The sequence below is a fragment of the Aegilops tauschii genome, chromosome 3, assembly GCF_002575655.3.
Source record: "Aegilops tauschii subsp. strangulata cultivar AL8/78 chromosome 3, Aet v6.0, whole genome shotgun sequence".
NCBI classification, from domain to species: Eukaryota; Viridiplantae; Streptophyta; class Magnoliopsida; order Poales; family Poaceae; genus Aegilops; species Aegilops tauschii.
In genome coordinates this window covers 223,620,886-223,635,914 of record NC_053037.3, presented here as the reverse complement: position 1 = coordinate 223,635,914, position 15,029 = coordinate 223,620,886, and positions in this window count along the sequence as shown.

Sequence of the window (15,029 nt, the reverse complement as noted above, 5' to 3'; positions counted from 1 at the left end):
CTTGTACAGTGCTGTGTCGGATGCCAGCTGTTCGCCAATCAAATTTCTATGCCACCCACCGCCCTAAAAACAATTCCTATTACCTGGCCTTTTGCGGTCTGGGGGCTAGATATGTTCGGACCCCTTAAAGGGGGAAGCCATAGAAGAAATATCTGCTAGTTATGGTGGATAAATTCACTAAGTGGATAGAGTCCAAACCAGTAAACATGGCTTAAGGTGGGCTGGTGACCGACTTTATATCCGGCGTTGTACACCATTATGGTGTCCCGCGCAGCATTATTACTGACAATGGCTGTAACTTCACAGCTGGTGAGGTGAAAAATTGGTGTGCCAATCTAGGCATTAAGCTCGACTATGCCTCAGTATATCACCCTCAAACAAACGGTCAGGTCGAACGGGCTAATGGCCTGATAATGAGCGGCATCAAACCCAGACTAGTGCGATCCCTATGGGAGTCGGATAAACACTGGGTCAAGGAACTCGATTCCATACTCTGGGGACTGCGGACCACGCCCAATCGCATAACCAGATACACACCTTTCTTCATGGTGTACGGCGCAGAGGTTGTCTTGCCCTGTGATATTATTCATGACTCACCTCGAGTGCGCATGTACGAATAGAGAGTAGCCTACCTTGATCGGAAGGACGACCTAGCTGGACTGGAAGAGGAGCGCGATGTTGCAAAAGCCCGTTCCGCATTCTATCAACAACAGGCTCGGAGATACCAAGGCAGAGAAGTGCGGCCAAAGACTTATAACGTCAGTGAGCTCGTGTTACACCTCCCTGAGAAGAAAAAGGACAAGCTCAAACCAAAATGGGAAGGTCCCTTCATTATAGATGAAGTGCTCACTGGAGGATCCTACCGCCTTCGCAATGCATCGGATAATCTCTTAGAGTTGAACCCTTGGAACGCTGCTCGGCTCCGAAGATTCTATGCATAAATCTGGCCATACTTCTTATTCGTTCCTTTGTCTCCTTTTCAATTTTTCTTTTTTCTTGTTTTTATACGTTTTCCATGATGTGTTCGGATAAGCCGAACACTTGAGGGGTAAACATCGTTAAATGTACAAACCTCACCATGACTGGGGTCTTTTGTAAGTAGAAGCTTATTATTCTCCTAAGCCTAGAGCTCACAATATATGTGTCGTTTGATGGTATACATCCTTTTTTGCCATTATATGCATCTCTATCACTTAAGTTTTTGCCAAGCTGGGTTGCCTTGCTCTTGTGCTTATGCCCTACGTTCCCGGTTGTTCAGCTAGGGCATAAAGGGAGCACCTCTGCGATTGTTACAACCGGGTTATCTGGACATGTACCTTAGACGGGTGAAGCCGAAAGCTAGCGTTCTTAATGGAATAATATGTTGGCAATCAAATGACAGATTGTTGCCATATTGCAACCACTTCAAACACTGCAAGACAGTTTTTTCGTATTACAGATCACACACATCAGCATTAATACTCATAGTATGCCGACCCAAGGAAAGGAACCCTTAAGGGAACTATTTTCCTTGGAACATCTTTCCTACATATGTAATATAACATACATCCCCAACTCAAATTTTTGTCTGTTCGAGCACAATGACGGGGTTGCCTGGTTTCCGGATATAATAAATACTTCCTTTTCATTTCAAATAAATACCCCGAAACACTCCGCCATTTTTGTTTGGAGGTTAATGCCGAAAGCCTGCGATGACAAATCATTTCACATGTTCGGATAAAAACAAAGGTTGATCATAAATGTACATTGATACATTAAGTCCAAAACCCATTCCTTATCTATTCCATCTATAAGACTGTCTAACCTACAGTCTTCCTGCAAATATTTCACAGCTAATACTTGATCATACACCAAATTTAATGGGATTTCTTTCCCATCTGATCCCTGTGGTCCAACTCGGGCCATATGATTTGGGTCCAGTTTAGTGAGGCGTGTCTTCACCATGGCCCAGGCTTCTCGTGCGCCTTCACGGCGGCCGGATGTCTTCCATAGCTCGCATTGGCACCGGGCACCTTTGAACAGGTTTGCCAGGCCCTCCATACTTTCTTGAGGGATATCAGATGTCCATAACGCCTTCACCATACTCTTCATGGCTTTCCGGGCCCGAGCATGCACCGCGGACAACTCCTTTAGCACGTCGCCTTGAAATCCCGATACTTCCTCTTCCAGCCGACCAGTTAACACACCTGCAGCAACAAAGTCATGATATTCCGCATTATGGACTAAACATGAGCACCTATGGCGGTTCTAAATAAGAGTGGAAGACATACCGAACATGCTGCCCTTCAGTTTTTCATTCTCCTTCTGAATGGCTGATAACTATGCCTTCAAGCTCTTTATCTCTTCGGATTGTTTGTCCTTTCCCTCCTCGAGATTTTTCTCCCTAGATGCGCCCATCGCGATCTTTTTTCAATTCCGCCAGTTCGGCAGTGACCGCGTTCAGTTGCGTCTCGTTTGTGTTCAGGTCCTGGGCTAGCATAGTGTTCTTTTCTTTCAGAACCTGCAAATATTATCGATCCTTAAATCGGTTTGCTTCACCGCTTCAAGTCTCCGGGGCTACTGGCATATGACCATATAAATTGCATAAAATTTTACCTGTATGTCCTTTGAGAACAACTGAGTGACTCCGGCAAGTCCGTCTCGTGCCGCTCGGATGTATGCATCCACCGAACTAAGTGCGAAAAATTCTTGCTCAGAAAAGGCCAGAGCGCGCATGCCCTCTTTTAATCGACGATGATCATCACGCTCTCTACCTCAGAGTTCCTGACAGATACGTCTTCCAAATCCTCTTGAGGCGGTGGAATTGGCATTGCATCGGCTCCTGCCCCAGTTGGCGAGTTCAGCGCCGGATTGGCTGACATCCGGCTAGCAGGGCGCTTTCCCACTGTCTGCTATGTGTTTCTCCTGACATCAAGAAGAAAGGAGACATTGAACAATCCGGACTCATATTCGGGCATATATCAAAGCGGACATACATCTTGGATGGCTGTGATGTTTTTGCAGCATTCCCGGTCCGTTTTCGTTTCGAACAATTGCCCCGTGTAGGGGTTGCCCTGGTGGAGGTACAAGCCGACGAGCGCCGGTCCTTTTATAATTTGGATCAACATAATGGGTATAAGTGCAGATAGGGATTTTCTTCTAAGAGCCCTCTGAATACTCACAATGCAGAAGGGATAAAGGCGGTGGTAGTCGGCGGTTATAGCCACTTCGGAGCCATCAAGTCTCACTTGATAAAATACCCCGTCATCAAACTCTATTTATATGTCTGGATCCTCGCAAAAGTCGGGGTCTTTCTCATGGTTATGATCCTCTGGTTGGGGAGCGGGATAGTGGACGTCCTCGGTCATCTTCCTCCATGACTGTTTGTGGGAACAAAGGGCAGGTTCGGTTAGCATCTATAACTGCAATAAAATAAAACACAGACGATCGAAATCTTACCCATTCAATAGGGGTGTACATGGAATAAGCCTCCCAGCAGTTTAACCGGAGAAAATCTTCTTTCTCACCTTTATATAGATCGGCCAAGATTGTGGCCAGTTCGGCTGCGGTATCCGGACCCTTCCGTCTGTAACGGGAAGCATCATCTTCTCCATTGTAACACCATAAGGGAGTTACTATGGATTGGAGAGGCTGGACACACCTCTTTATTGCGATTGCCATGAACTCAACTATCGGGAGTTCGGTATGGGCTAGCAACCTAACCTTGCTGACCAACCTCTTTATCTCCGCACTGTCCTCTTTCTTGGGACTTCGGGGACGCGAGTTGAGGCGCTTCTTTAAAGGAGCACTGGAAAATTCAGGGAGGCCACGCCGAACTGGGTCCGACAGTGGGACGTCGTCCATATAGAACCATTCCGAAGACCACTGCGGGTATACCTCTTTGGGAGTTCCGATGAGGTATCCGGATCTGGCTATACGCCATACTTCGGCACCACCCACTTCAAATATGGAACCTCCTCGATGGCGGGGAACGAGGCAAAAGAACTTTCTCCATAGTTCGAAATGGGCCTCGATGCCTAAGAAAACCTGAGACGTGCAGAATCGAATCTGGGGTGAGGTTGTGCAGTTGGATGTCGTAAAACTCCAATAACCCCCTGAGAAAGGGATGGATTGGAAATCCTAGGACCCACAATAGGAATGGGATGAAGCACACCCTCTCCTCCTTATTGTGGTTGGGAAAGTTCTCAGCCATCACGTCATTGTCAATTGAGGCTAATCCTGCTCGAACAGAGACTAGATCCGTGAGAGGAATGTAGCCCTGCATCTGGAGACGGCTCAGCTGAAGATGAGGCATGGAGCAGCTCCTCCAATCACCCTCTTGAGGGCCGTGGGGGCGCGAAGAAGGGCCTAGGGCGCTTGCCATGATGGAAGGCATTGTTTGTAGCCAAGCTTGGCGGTTTTCCTTTTGCACAATGTCATATGGCATTTAGGGATCTACATCTCCTTATATAGATGTCGTCCGAGCGTGGTGAGGGGCTTATTTGCAAAAGAGCATGGACCGTTCCTATTCGCCCGGCGTGCGCAAATTGATGCGTCGACAGGGGGAATCATAAAAGACAGAAACATCGAGGTTATCGCCGGACTATCGTTGGTCCGAATTATAATGAAGAACCTGCCTTGCAAAGTCGAAGACATGAGCCGGATACTACATCATCATTGAAGGCAAGTTCGGGGGCTACTCAGCAGTCCTAGATTATGGGGTCCTCGGGTGATCGGGCTGTGTGATATGGGCCGGACTAATGGGCCATCAAGATACAAGAAAGAAGGCTCTCCCCTGTGTCCGGACGGGACTCTCCTTTGCGTGGGTGGCAAGCTTGGCATCCGGATGTGTAGTTTCCTTCCTTTGTAAACTGAATCTTTACAACCCTAGGCCCCTCCAGTGTCTATATAAGCCGGAGGGTTTAGTCCATAGAGGCTATCAGAATTTACATAGGCTAGACATCTAGGGTTTAGCCATTATTATCTCGAGATAGATCGACTCTTGTACCCTCTATACTCATCAAAGTCAATCAATCAGGAAGTAGGGTATTACCTCCATTAAGAGGGCCCGAACCTGGGTAAACATCGTGTCCCCTTTGTCTCATGTTACCTTTGATCTTAAGACGCACAGTTCGGGACCCCTACCTGAGATCGGCCGGTTTTGACACCGACAGCGGGGTCACCCCCCGAAGAAGACATCCAAGACGTCCCAGCAGGGCCTGTCGGGACTCGCGAAAGCAACACATCCTCACCCAACAACTCCACCACGATCCACGTCGTCGATCGATGCGGTGTCAAGCCACAAAGTGACTGAGTGGCAGCCATTTGCCACATGGGGCCCTTCTCTACAGGAAATACCTACGAACGAGACCCGTCCTGCGACGTGTCAAGCAAGCAGGTGTGAAGCTGGAAAAACAGCCCAGCAAGGCTTGTGGGGCAAGCGACGACATGATGTTAAGAGATGCATTTAATGCACCCATGTGAGCCTACAGAGTTAGGTATGATAGCACTGTCTGCTATCTTATGAGTGCATAATGACCACTTTGCCATTGCCGTAACCCCTTAATCTATAAAAGGAGGCCCATGGCAATCGTAGAAAGGGTTATAAGGTTCGATACCACACACTCATACACGCTTAGCCATTGCCGCCCCCGTCAGGCAAGTGTACTATGCTCCACCACTATTCTTCCACCATCAATCCACCAAAGCAGGGGTAGGGTTTTACACCTCGCGGCGACCCAAACCTGGGTAAAATTGCCTGTGTGATCTCTGTCGTGCTGCCCCACGCCCTTTTGCTCTTTGTGCAACGTGACATCCCCCCTGTCGAACCAGCAAGGGGCCATTGGTCCCATAGGTGGCTGTGGTTTCCCGCAACATCTTTGGCGCGCCAGGTAGGAGGCATCGCTTGCGCGAACCTGAAAGCGTATGCCGCGCGTCATCTTCATCACTGTCTTCACCTTCGATGGTGCCATCGACCATGCCGCCCAAGAACAGATCCGGTGCTTTGGCTCATCCATCCAGCTCGAAGGCTCCGCTGACCGCGGCTTCTAATGCCGCAGGGGATGCGGAGGCATGCGAGGACATGGACGCTGCTGGGGATGTAGTCGGAGCAGGCAGCACCGTCACCACTTCCCCCGCAGCCGAAGCAGGAGCGGGAGACGCTGGAGGAGAGCAGCATCGACAACACCCCGACGGCCACGCTCCACAAGGTACGGGTGAGGGGGTTACTCCGTCCGCGCCCCCTACACTCGCCGACAGGCACAGCCGCAGCAACGGCGCTTGGTCCGGGGCGAATCGCTGCCCTCCGGCCGCCCCACCACGTGAGCAGCCGCAACGCGTGCACCTCCCCCAGAATGGGTTGACCAAGTCGCTGTGCCCAATGGAGCTGCTGGCCCTCAAGCGCCTTCGCCAACAACCATGCCATCCAGGTGGCCGCCCCGCAGCAGCGGGGACGTGGTACTGTCGCTCCAGGCACCGTCAGGAGCCGAGCGATGGTGCGATCTACATCATCATCACCCATGTCGAGTACTACTACAGAGGCCATGGCGCGGGCTTAGCTGCTGCTGAGGTTTTCGCCAGCGGCCGAGCAGATGGACGAATGGCGTGCCACCATCCAAAGTATGCTTGGTTTCACCAAGGTTGAGGCTTGCAGCGAGTTGGCCCGCCATGGCCTCCCCAAGCGACGACGACAGCTCGGGATGCTAGCCATACGGAAGGGGCCACCCCCACAGTGCAGTCCCCGCCACGGCAGCCAGCGGGAGCGCAACAGAATTAAGAACCAGATGACGTCTCGATGGTCTCTTCTGACCCTCGAGCACGTCTAGGCCAATGGCGAGCCCCGGAGGATAGGCAGAGGGGAGACACGCGCGTCGTTGTTGAGCGACGCCGCGACAACAACCGCCGGACCGATGGGTGCGACGGCCCCGACGTTGATGAGCCTACGCTCGGTATTGGCGGCTGGCTACCTTTCGAGGTTGGGTGCCTTGCCTTTACTCAAGAGCTACGGCAAGTCTGTTGGCTGTCCGTTCACACGTTCAAGCTAGAGATACCTGAGAAGTATGATGGGAGGCTGAACCCGGCATATTTTTTGAGCATCTACACCATCGCTGTTCAGGCTGCCGGAGGAAGAGATGAGAAGGTGTTTGCCAGCTACTTCCCTTTGGCTCTCAAGTCCAAGGTCGGGTCTTGGCTGATGCACCTACCGGAGAACTCCATTTCGTCGTGGGCTGACGTGTGCCATGAGTTCATTGGCGCATTCACCGTCGACCACCAAGAGCCAGGTAGGCCCAACGACTTGCAACTTCTCCAACAGAAAGAAGGGGAGACCCTCCGGAAGTATTTGCAAAGGTTCATCAAGGTTCATAGGAACATCCCAAATATCGATCCATCAGTGGTGATAGCTGCCTTCCAGCCCAATTTGCGCAACCGTAGGATTCGTTCCAAGATGAACGTGCGGCTGCCCAGGACTGTGAATGATCTTTACACCTTGGTGGATATGTGTGCGCGGATGGAGGAGGGGAGGAAGCTACCCAGACAGGAGGATTGCACCAACATCATTTTCGAGGACGATGATGAATACACCAGTCAGAAGTAGAGCAAGAAGCGCAATAAGAAGCGCAACGATAAGGCAGTAACGACTGTTGAAGGATTAGGTACACCTTGTACCGGCAAGAAAGCAAAGGCTGAGACTCCTGGCAAGGAAGCTGCAATGTGCCCTGACTGCCGGGAAGCCGCGGCTACCGAGAAGGCCGGTATAGGTGATGGGCCGTACTGCAAGATTCATCGGACCAAAGGCCACGACCTTCAAGAGTGCTGCTACCTCTTGAGCACTGCGTTGGTTTTTCCTTGAAGAGGAAAGGGTGATGCAGTAAAGTAGCGTAAGTATTTCCCTCAGTTTTTGAGAACCAAGGTATCAATCCAGTAGGAGACCACGCTCGAGTCCCACACACCTACACAAACAAATAAGAACCTCGCAACCAACGCGATAAAGGGGTTGTCAATCCCTTCACGGTCACTTACGAGAGTGAGATCTAATCGATATGATAAGATAATATTTTTGGTATTTTTATGATAAAGAGAAATAAAGATGCAAAGTAAAATAAATGGCAATAAAAATAGCTAAGTGTTGGAAGATTAATATGATGGAAAATAGACCCGGGGGCCATAGGTTTCACTAGTGGCTTCTCTAAAGAGCATAAGTATTACGGTGGGTAAACGAACTACTGTCGAGCAATTGATAGAATTGAGCATAGTTATGAGAATATCTAGGTATGATCATGTATATAGGCATCACATCCGCGACAAGTAGACCGAAACGATTCTGCATCTACTACTATTACTCCACACATCGACCGCTATCCAGCATGCATCTAGAGTATTAAGTTCATAAGAACAGAGTAATGCTTTTAGCAAGATGACATGATGTAGAGGGATAAACTCATGCAATATGATATAAACCCCATCTTTTTATCCTCGATGGTAATAGTACAATACGTGCCTTGCTGCCCCTGCTGTCACTGGGAAAGGACACCGCAAGATTGAACCCAAAGCTAAGCACTTCTCCCATTGCAAGAAAGATCAATCTAGTAGGCCAAACCAAACTGATAATTCAAAGAGACTTGCAAAGATAACCAATCATACATAAAAGAATTCAGAGGAGATTCAAATATTGTTCATAGATAAACTTGATCATAAACCCACAATTCATCGGATCTCGACAAACACACCGTAAAAGAAGATCACATCGAATAGATCTCCAAGAAGATCGAGGAGAACTTTGTATTGAGATCCAAAGAGAGAGAAGAAGCCATCTAGCTAATAACTATGGACCTGAAGGTCTGAGGTAAACTACTCACACATCATCGGAGAGGCTATGGTGTTCATGTAGAAGCCCTTCGTGATCAATGCCCTCTCCAGCGGAGCGCCGGAAAAGACCCCAAGATGGGATCTCACTGGTACAGAAAGTTGAGGTGGTGGAAATAGGGTTTTGGCTCCGTATGTGATGTTTCCAGGGTATATGGGTATATATAGGAGGAAGAAGTACATCGGTGGAGCAACGAGGGGCCCACGAGGGTGGAGGGCGCGCCCCCCTGCCTCGTGTTCTCCTCTTTGATTGCTTTACGTAGACTCCAAGTCCTCTGGATCACGTTTGTTCCGAAAATCACGTTCCCGAAGGTTTCATTCCATTTGGAATCCGTTTGATATTCCTTTTCTTAGAAACACTGAAATAGGCAAAAAAACAGCAATTTGGGCTGGGCCTCCAGTTAATAGGTTAGTCCCAAAAATAATATATAAGTGTATAATAAAGCCCATTAAACATCCAAAACAGAATATAATATAGCATGGAACAATCAAAAAATATAGATACGTTGGAGGCGTATCAAGCATCCCCAAGCTTAATTCCTGCTCGTCCTCGAGTTGGTAAATGATAAAAACAGAATTTTTGATGTGGAATGCTACTTAGCATAATTTTCAATGTAACCCTCTTAATTGTGGTATGAATATTCAGATCCAAAAGATTCAAGATAAAAGTTTAATATTGACATAAAAGTAATAATACTTCAAGCATACTAACTAAGCAATTATGTCTTCTCAAAATAACATGGCCAAGGAAAGTTCATCCTTACAAAATCATATAGTTTGGTCATGCTCCATTTTTGTCACACAAGAATGCTCCCATCATGCACAACCCCGATGACAAGCCAAGCAATTGTTTCATACTTTAGTAATCTCAAACTTTGTCGGTGTGGAACGACACCTATAGGATCACAAGAATCCCTACTACGGTTGCCGGGGCGCAGGGTTGCAAGAAGAGCAGGATTAGTAATCAGCACAAGGATCGTTTACCCAGGTTCGGGCCGCGAGGATGCGTAAAACCCTAGTCCTGCTTTGGTGGATGTATTTCAGAGAGTTATTGAGCTCTCGAAGTAGCTATGGTGGGTGCGTGGTTCCAAAAAGCCGAATCCTCCTCCAGTATGCCATGGGCCTCCTTTTATAGTCGAAAGGGGCTGCCACAACGGCACACGGGAGGTGGAAAGCCACACAGTGCTACGAGCTTATCGCTCGTATTACAGGACAAGATGCATTTAATGCGCCGCTGAGGTGTCCCCTAGCTTTATCGGGGACGGGGGCGAGGCCCGTCCCATCCGTCGTCGCTCCTCCTTACTTCGACACGCGCCCTGGCCAGCGACGCATGCGGCGCCATGTAGGCAGGCAGGCAGCTAAGGTGGCGCGGTGGTAGGGTCTTCATGAAGATCTGCATGCCGCCACGTAGGCGCCTGATGAGTTGGCCTGGGAGCTGCATGTTGCCACGCAGGTGCCTGCCCAGCTGGTTTGGGCTGGCACCTGCATGCGAACGATAGTGGAGACTTGGCTGGTGCTGGCCTGGCAGTGGCCCTGCTGGTGTCCTCGGTGAGAGCCTTGCCGGGTGGCCCGGCAAGGGTCTTGCTGTGGCGCGCTGTCGTCCCCGGCAAGATCTTGTGGCTCTCCTCGGCAAGGATCTTACCGAGGATCGTCGTCTTTCAATCCTCATATGATCTTGCACATTCCTTGGTCTTGACAAAGATCTGCATGCCACGATGGAGGTGCCTCCCGAGCCCTAGTTCCAATGTGGTTGGTTGAGTTGGAACCCGTGGGCTCGAGGGTGGCTCACTCCAATGGTGTGGGCGAGCCGCCCCGGCAAGGGTCTTGCCGGGGCCGCGGAGGCCGCCCCCGGCAAGGATCTTGCCGGGGGAACCTGCTCGCCTCTCTGCTTCTTCGTGGTCTCGGTCTTGGCGTTGCTCTGGCTGTCTTGGGCTTCGGTTTTACCTTGGTTCACCTCCCCTGTTCTGCTTGGTGTGGCCGCGGGTGCGGCTCCGACTGTCCGTGCACAGGTAAAGGGGTGCAAAGGTGCGCCCCCTCTTTTGTACACCGACAGGAGCCCTCGGGCCTGGGCCACACATAAGCGCGACACGTTGTTGGGCCAGGCCCAAAACGGTGCGCGGGCAGGTGGGGCGGTTATTACCGTGGTAAAACTTTCCACGCGCTGCCCTTCCCACGACCCGCGTTGAATGCGCGACGTGGAGGGGTGCGCGTGACGTGGGCGGCATGCGTGGGACGGTTTTCGCACGCATGCGTCACATCATGGTAAAGAGGCGGCTCGTGCCTTCCCCATAAAAGGAGGGAGGCGTGGAGGCGCGGCTCATTTACTGCGCGGGGCCGGGTCGCGGTCTTCAAGGCGTCCACACCCCATGATAATGGGGTGGGGAGAGGTCGCTTCATCCGTCCCTTCGGTTCTGCACGTTCACCACGCGTCCTCCATGCACTTGGGGTGGCGAGCGGTGGAGGCGGGAAACCAGGCCATCGCTGGTTGGGGCAGCGGGTCGGTCTCAATTCCCTGCACCCCCGGTGGCGGCCAAGCCCCGGTCCCGTCCCTTTATAAGGAGAGGGAAGGGGGGTGGCATCCCACACTCTTCTGTCATCTATCTCCTCCTGCTTCTGCTTCTCTCTTTTCACCCGCCATGGAGAAGGAGAATCCCGGTCACTCGACGGTGGCGGCGAGGGTCGCGGCTCGACAGCGCGTCCCTCCTCCTCCTGAGCCCGCGGCGGTGGAGCTGGCCGCGAGGGGAAGGGGGGAGGCGAGGCCGTGGGCGAGGCCACGACAAAGGTCGTGGCGCTCGGGGAAGAGGAGGATGGGGCGGCGCGCCGGCCTCGCCCCCGCCAATGATGCCTTTCCCGACGGAGGGCCACGTTGAAGACCAGCCCTGCGAGTTCTTCATCAGGCTGCGCCGGCCTCCGCGTCATCGTCTTTGTCTCCCCGCCCCGTTTGCTCGTGTGATGGAGCGTGACCCGCCCCAGACCCTCAGGTTGCACATGAGGGGCTGTGGGAATGGGGGCACGCGGGTCGACGTCGACTTCCTGGCTCCTCGGGTCATGTACCTCCGCCGTGGATGGAAGACGTTCGCTCGTATCCACAGCCTGACGGCGGGGCTCGTCCTCTACTTCAAATTAATGGAGGGCGGCCTTCTCTCCGTCAAGGTCTTCGGAGAGTTTGGAACTCACCTGAAGTGCTGCGTGGAGAGCTCCTCCGATGGAGACTCCGACGATGGAAGCTCTTCCTCAAGCGAAAGTGACGAGGAGGACAGCAGGGCAGATGACGGGGACGAGTCCGACTAGGCGTCGGACGCCCCGCGCCTGGGCGGGTGCAGCAGCAGCAGCATCTACACCTGGCCGCTCCTCCGGCGGGGTTTCGCCGGGGGAGGGGCCAGCTCCTTGAACTTCTTGGGGCCGTCTCCTTGGGCGGCTGGCGTCGGGAGGCTGTGGAAGAGGAAGAGGGCGGGCGGCAAGGCAGTCAACTCGGAGTACGCGGGCACCGACGCCTTCATCGCGTATTGCTGGTCCTGCCGCCTCGTCTTCCAGCTCCTTTCCCGGCACCGTCATCACTGGCCCACCCTTGGGTAGCCACCGAGGTGTTCTCTTGGTGCTTTCTGCTGCTCGTAGCTCGCCTAGGCGCCCCTTTTGCCCTTTTCACCTTCTTGACCTGCCCCCTGAGGAGAGGGACAAGAAAGGGATTACGGGCATCTCATCTCTTTTTTAGTTTGTAAGCCTTCGGGCCTTCGTTAAATTTAGAACTTGTAATCCCCGTGCTCATGTTTTTCATTCCGTATGAACTATACCTGTATGGGATGTTTTTAATGAAAAAGGGATGTTTGCCAGGTTTTTGATCGCGGGTAGACCCTGCGACAAGGAGCGAATCCTTTTTACTATTTAAGATAAACGTTTATCGCCCGGCAATAGGCCTTGCCGTCCCCGTCACTTTGCTCGACGATTCTCGCGCTCTTGGCGGAGGAAGGGATGAAGTGGGCTTAGGCTCCTCGTTCTATCTCCTTGCCGCCGCGGCTACAACTAAATCCGGACCCAGGAGATAATCCTTAGTTATAGGAAAAAGGGGAGCACGGTAGCCTGGAGATAAAACGAGGTTTCACATGCCCTAGTTCCGTTCCGAAATGCATGACAGAGGATGAAAGACTTAACTGGATCTGCAGCCTCTGGCAACCTTGTCTTGCCGCGGTTGGATCCCTGTACTTGCAGCCCCCCGGCAACTCTGGTTTGGTGGGGTTGGGACGCCGGTCCGTTCCCTTTCTTCCAAGTAGCTCAGCAGAAGTGCTCATGTGCCCTGCGAACCAAAGGAGGAAAGAAAAGAATAGAGAGACACGCACTCGACCTCTAGGCTAGGGGTTAGTCGGCGCTAAGCACTATCGACCCTAACCAAGGAAGAGACTCGACCTAGCATGCATGCTATAACTTAGGGCGCCAGCGCTTCATTTAGCGCCTGGCTTTGTACAAAGGGTTACATGCCTTGCCGGCAAGGCTTGTACAAAAGGTGACTTGTCGGGGGGCCCGTCAAGCCGCGCCTTATGGGTAAAACATGCGAAGATGCTCGATGTTCCAGGAGTTGCTCACATTACCCGATAAGGGCCTTCCCACTTTGGCGTCAACTTGTTGGAATTCTTGGCCAGCTGAACGCGCCAAAGAACAAGGTCGCCTTCCTCAAAGCTTCGGGCATGAACCTTGCGGCTATGGTAGCGGTGCAAGGCTTGCTGGTAGCGTGCTGCTCTCACAGCCGCCCGAAGACGATCTTCCTCAAGAAGCGTCGTGTCATCTTGCCACAACTGCTCTTGCTCAAGCTCATCATAAGCGAGCACTCGAGGTGACCCGTATATGAGTGCCGTGGGCAGAACTGCTTACGCCGCATATACTAGGGCAAAGGGTGTCTGACCGGTGGCTTGATTTGGCGTCGTCCTGATCGACCAAAGAACCGCCAGCAACTCATCAATCCAACGCCTTCCGCTCTTGTGCAGCCTGTCAAAGGTCTTCGTTCTCAGGCCTTGCAACACTTCAGCATTCGCCCTCTCTGCTTGGCCGTTGCTCTGGGGGTGTGCCACGGAAGCAAAACAGACCTTGCTGCCGAGGTCTTGAATGTACTGCATGAAGGTGTGGCTTGTGAACTGCGTGTCGTTGTCGGTGATGACTCTGTTTGGCACACCAAAACGGCAGACTAGTACCTTGAAGAACTTGACGGCTGACTGTGCTGTCACCTTCCTCACTGGTTCCACCTCTGGCCACTTTGTGAACTTGTCAATTGCGACGTACAAGTACTCAAAGCCCGCGACAGAACGGGTGAAAGGGCCCAGTTTGTTGAGCCCCCAGACCGAGAATGGCCAGGAGAGAGGGATCGTTTGAAGGGCTTGAGCTGGTTGATGAAGCTTCTTTGAATGGAACTGACACGCTTCACACTTGGTTACTAGTGTCGTCGCATCATGGAGGGCGGTGGGCCAGAAGAAACCTTGCCAGAATGCCTTGCCGGCAAGGGCCCTCGACCCTATGTGGGAGCCACATATGCCTCCATGTATCTCTACCAACAGCTCGACTCCTTACGTGTCAAAAAAAATAGCTCGAGTCCTTCCTCCCGGGGGATGCACTTCAATTTCACACCGTTCGGCCTTCTCCTGTACAGGATGTCATCGACGAACTGGTACCTGGCAGACCGATGGGTTACTTTTTCCGCTTCTACCTGCTCGTTAGGAAGTTCCCCTATTTGGAGTAATCGGACAGTATGCTCCGCCCATGCCGGAGCCTGGGGCTCGACGGCAAGGACCAAAGGCATTTCCTCTGCCATGGGAGCGGCTGTCTCCACGGCCAGGGCTTGACGCCCTGCCGGAGCCAGTTGCTCTTTGGCAGGCTCAGCGTCCATGACAGCACCCTTGCCGGCAGCCCCAGGGGGCTCGGTAGGAAAGTACTCGCCGGGACCTGATTTCCTTCGCTTGTTCCGCCCCGTTGATGGTTCGACGGATGGTTGAGTTAACCGGAGCAAAAAGGTACCTGGTTCCATAGGTAGCTTGAATGCAGCACGCTTCGATAGGTAATCAGCGATGTCGTTCTCCGCTCGGGGAATGTGCTCCGCATGTATACCGTCAAAGCGCTCCTCTAGCTTCCTCACTTCATATACGTAGGCCTCCATCAATGAGCTCTGGTAATCCTTGTTGACTTGTGTGACGACAAGCTGCGAGTCA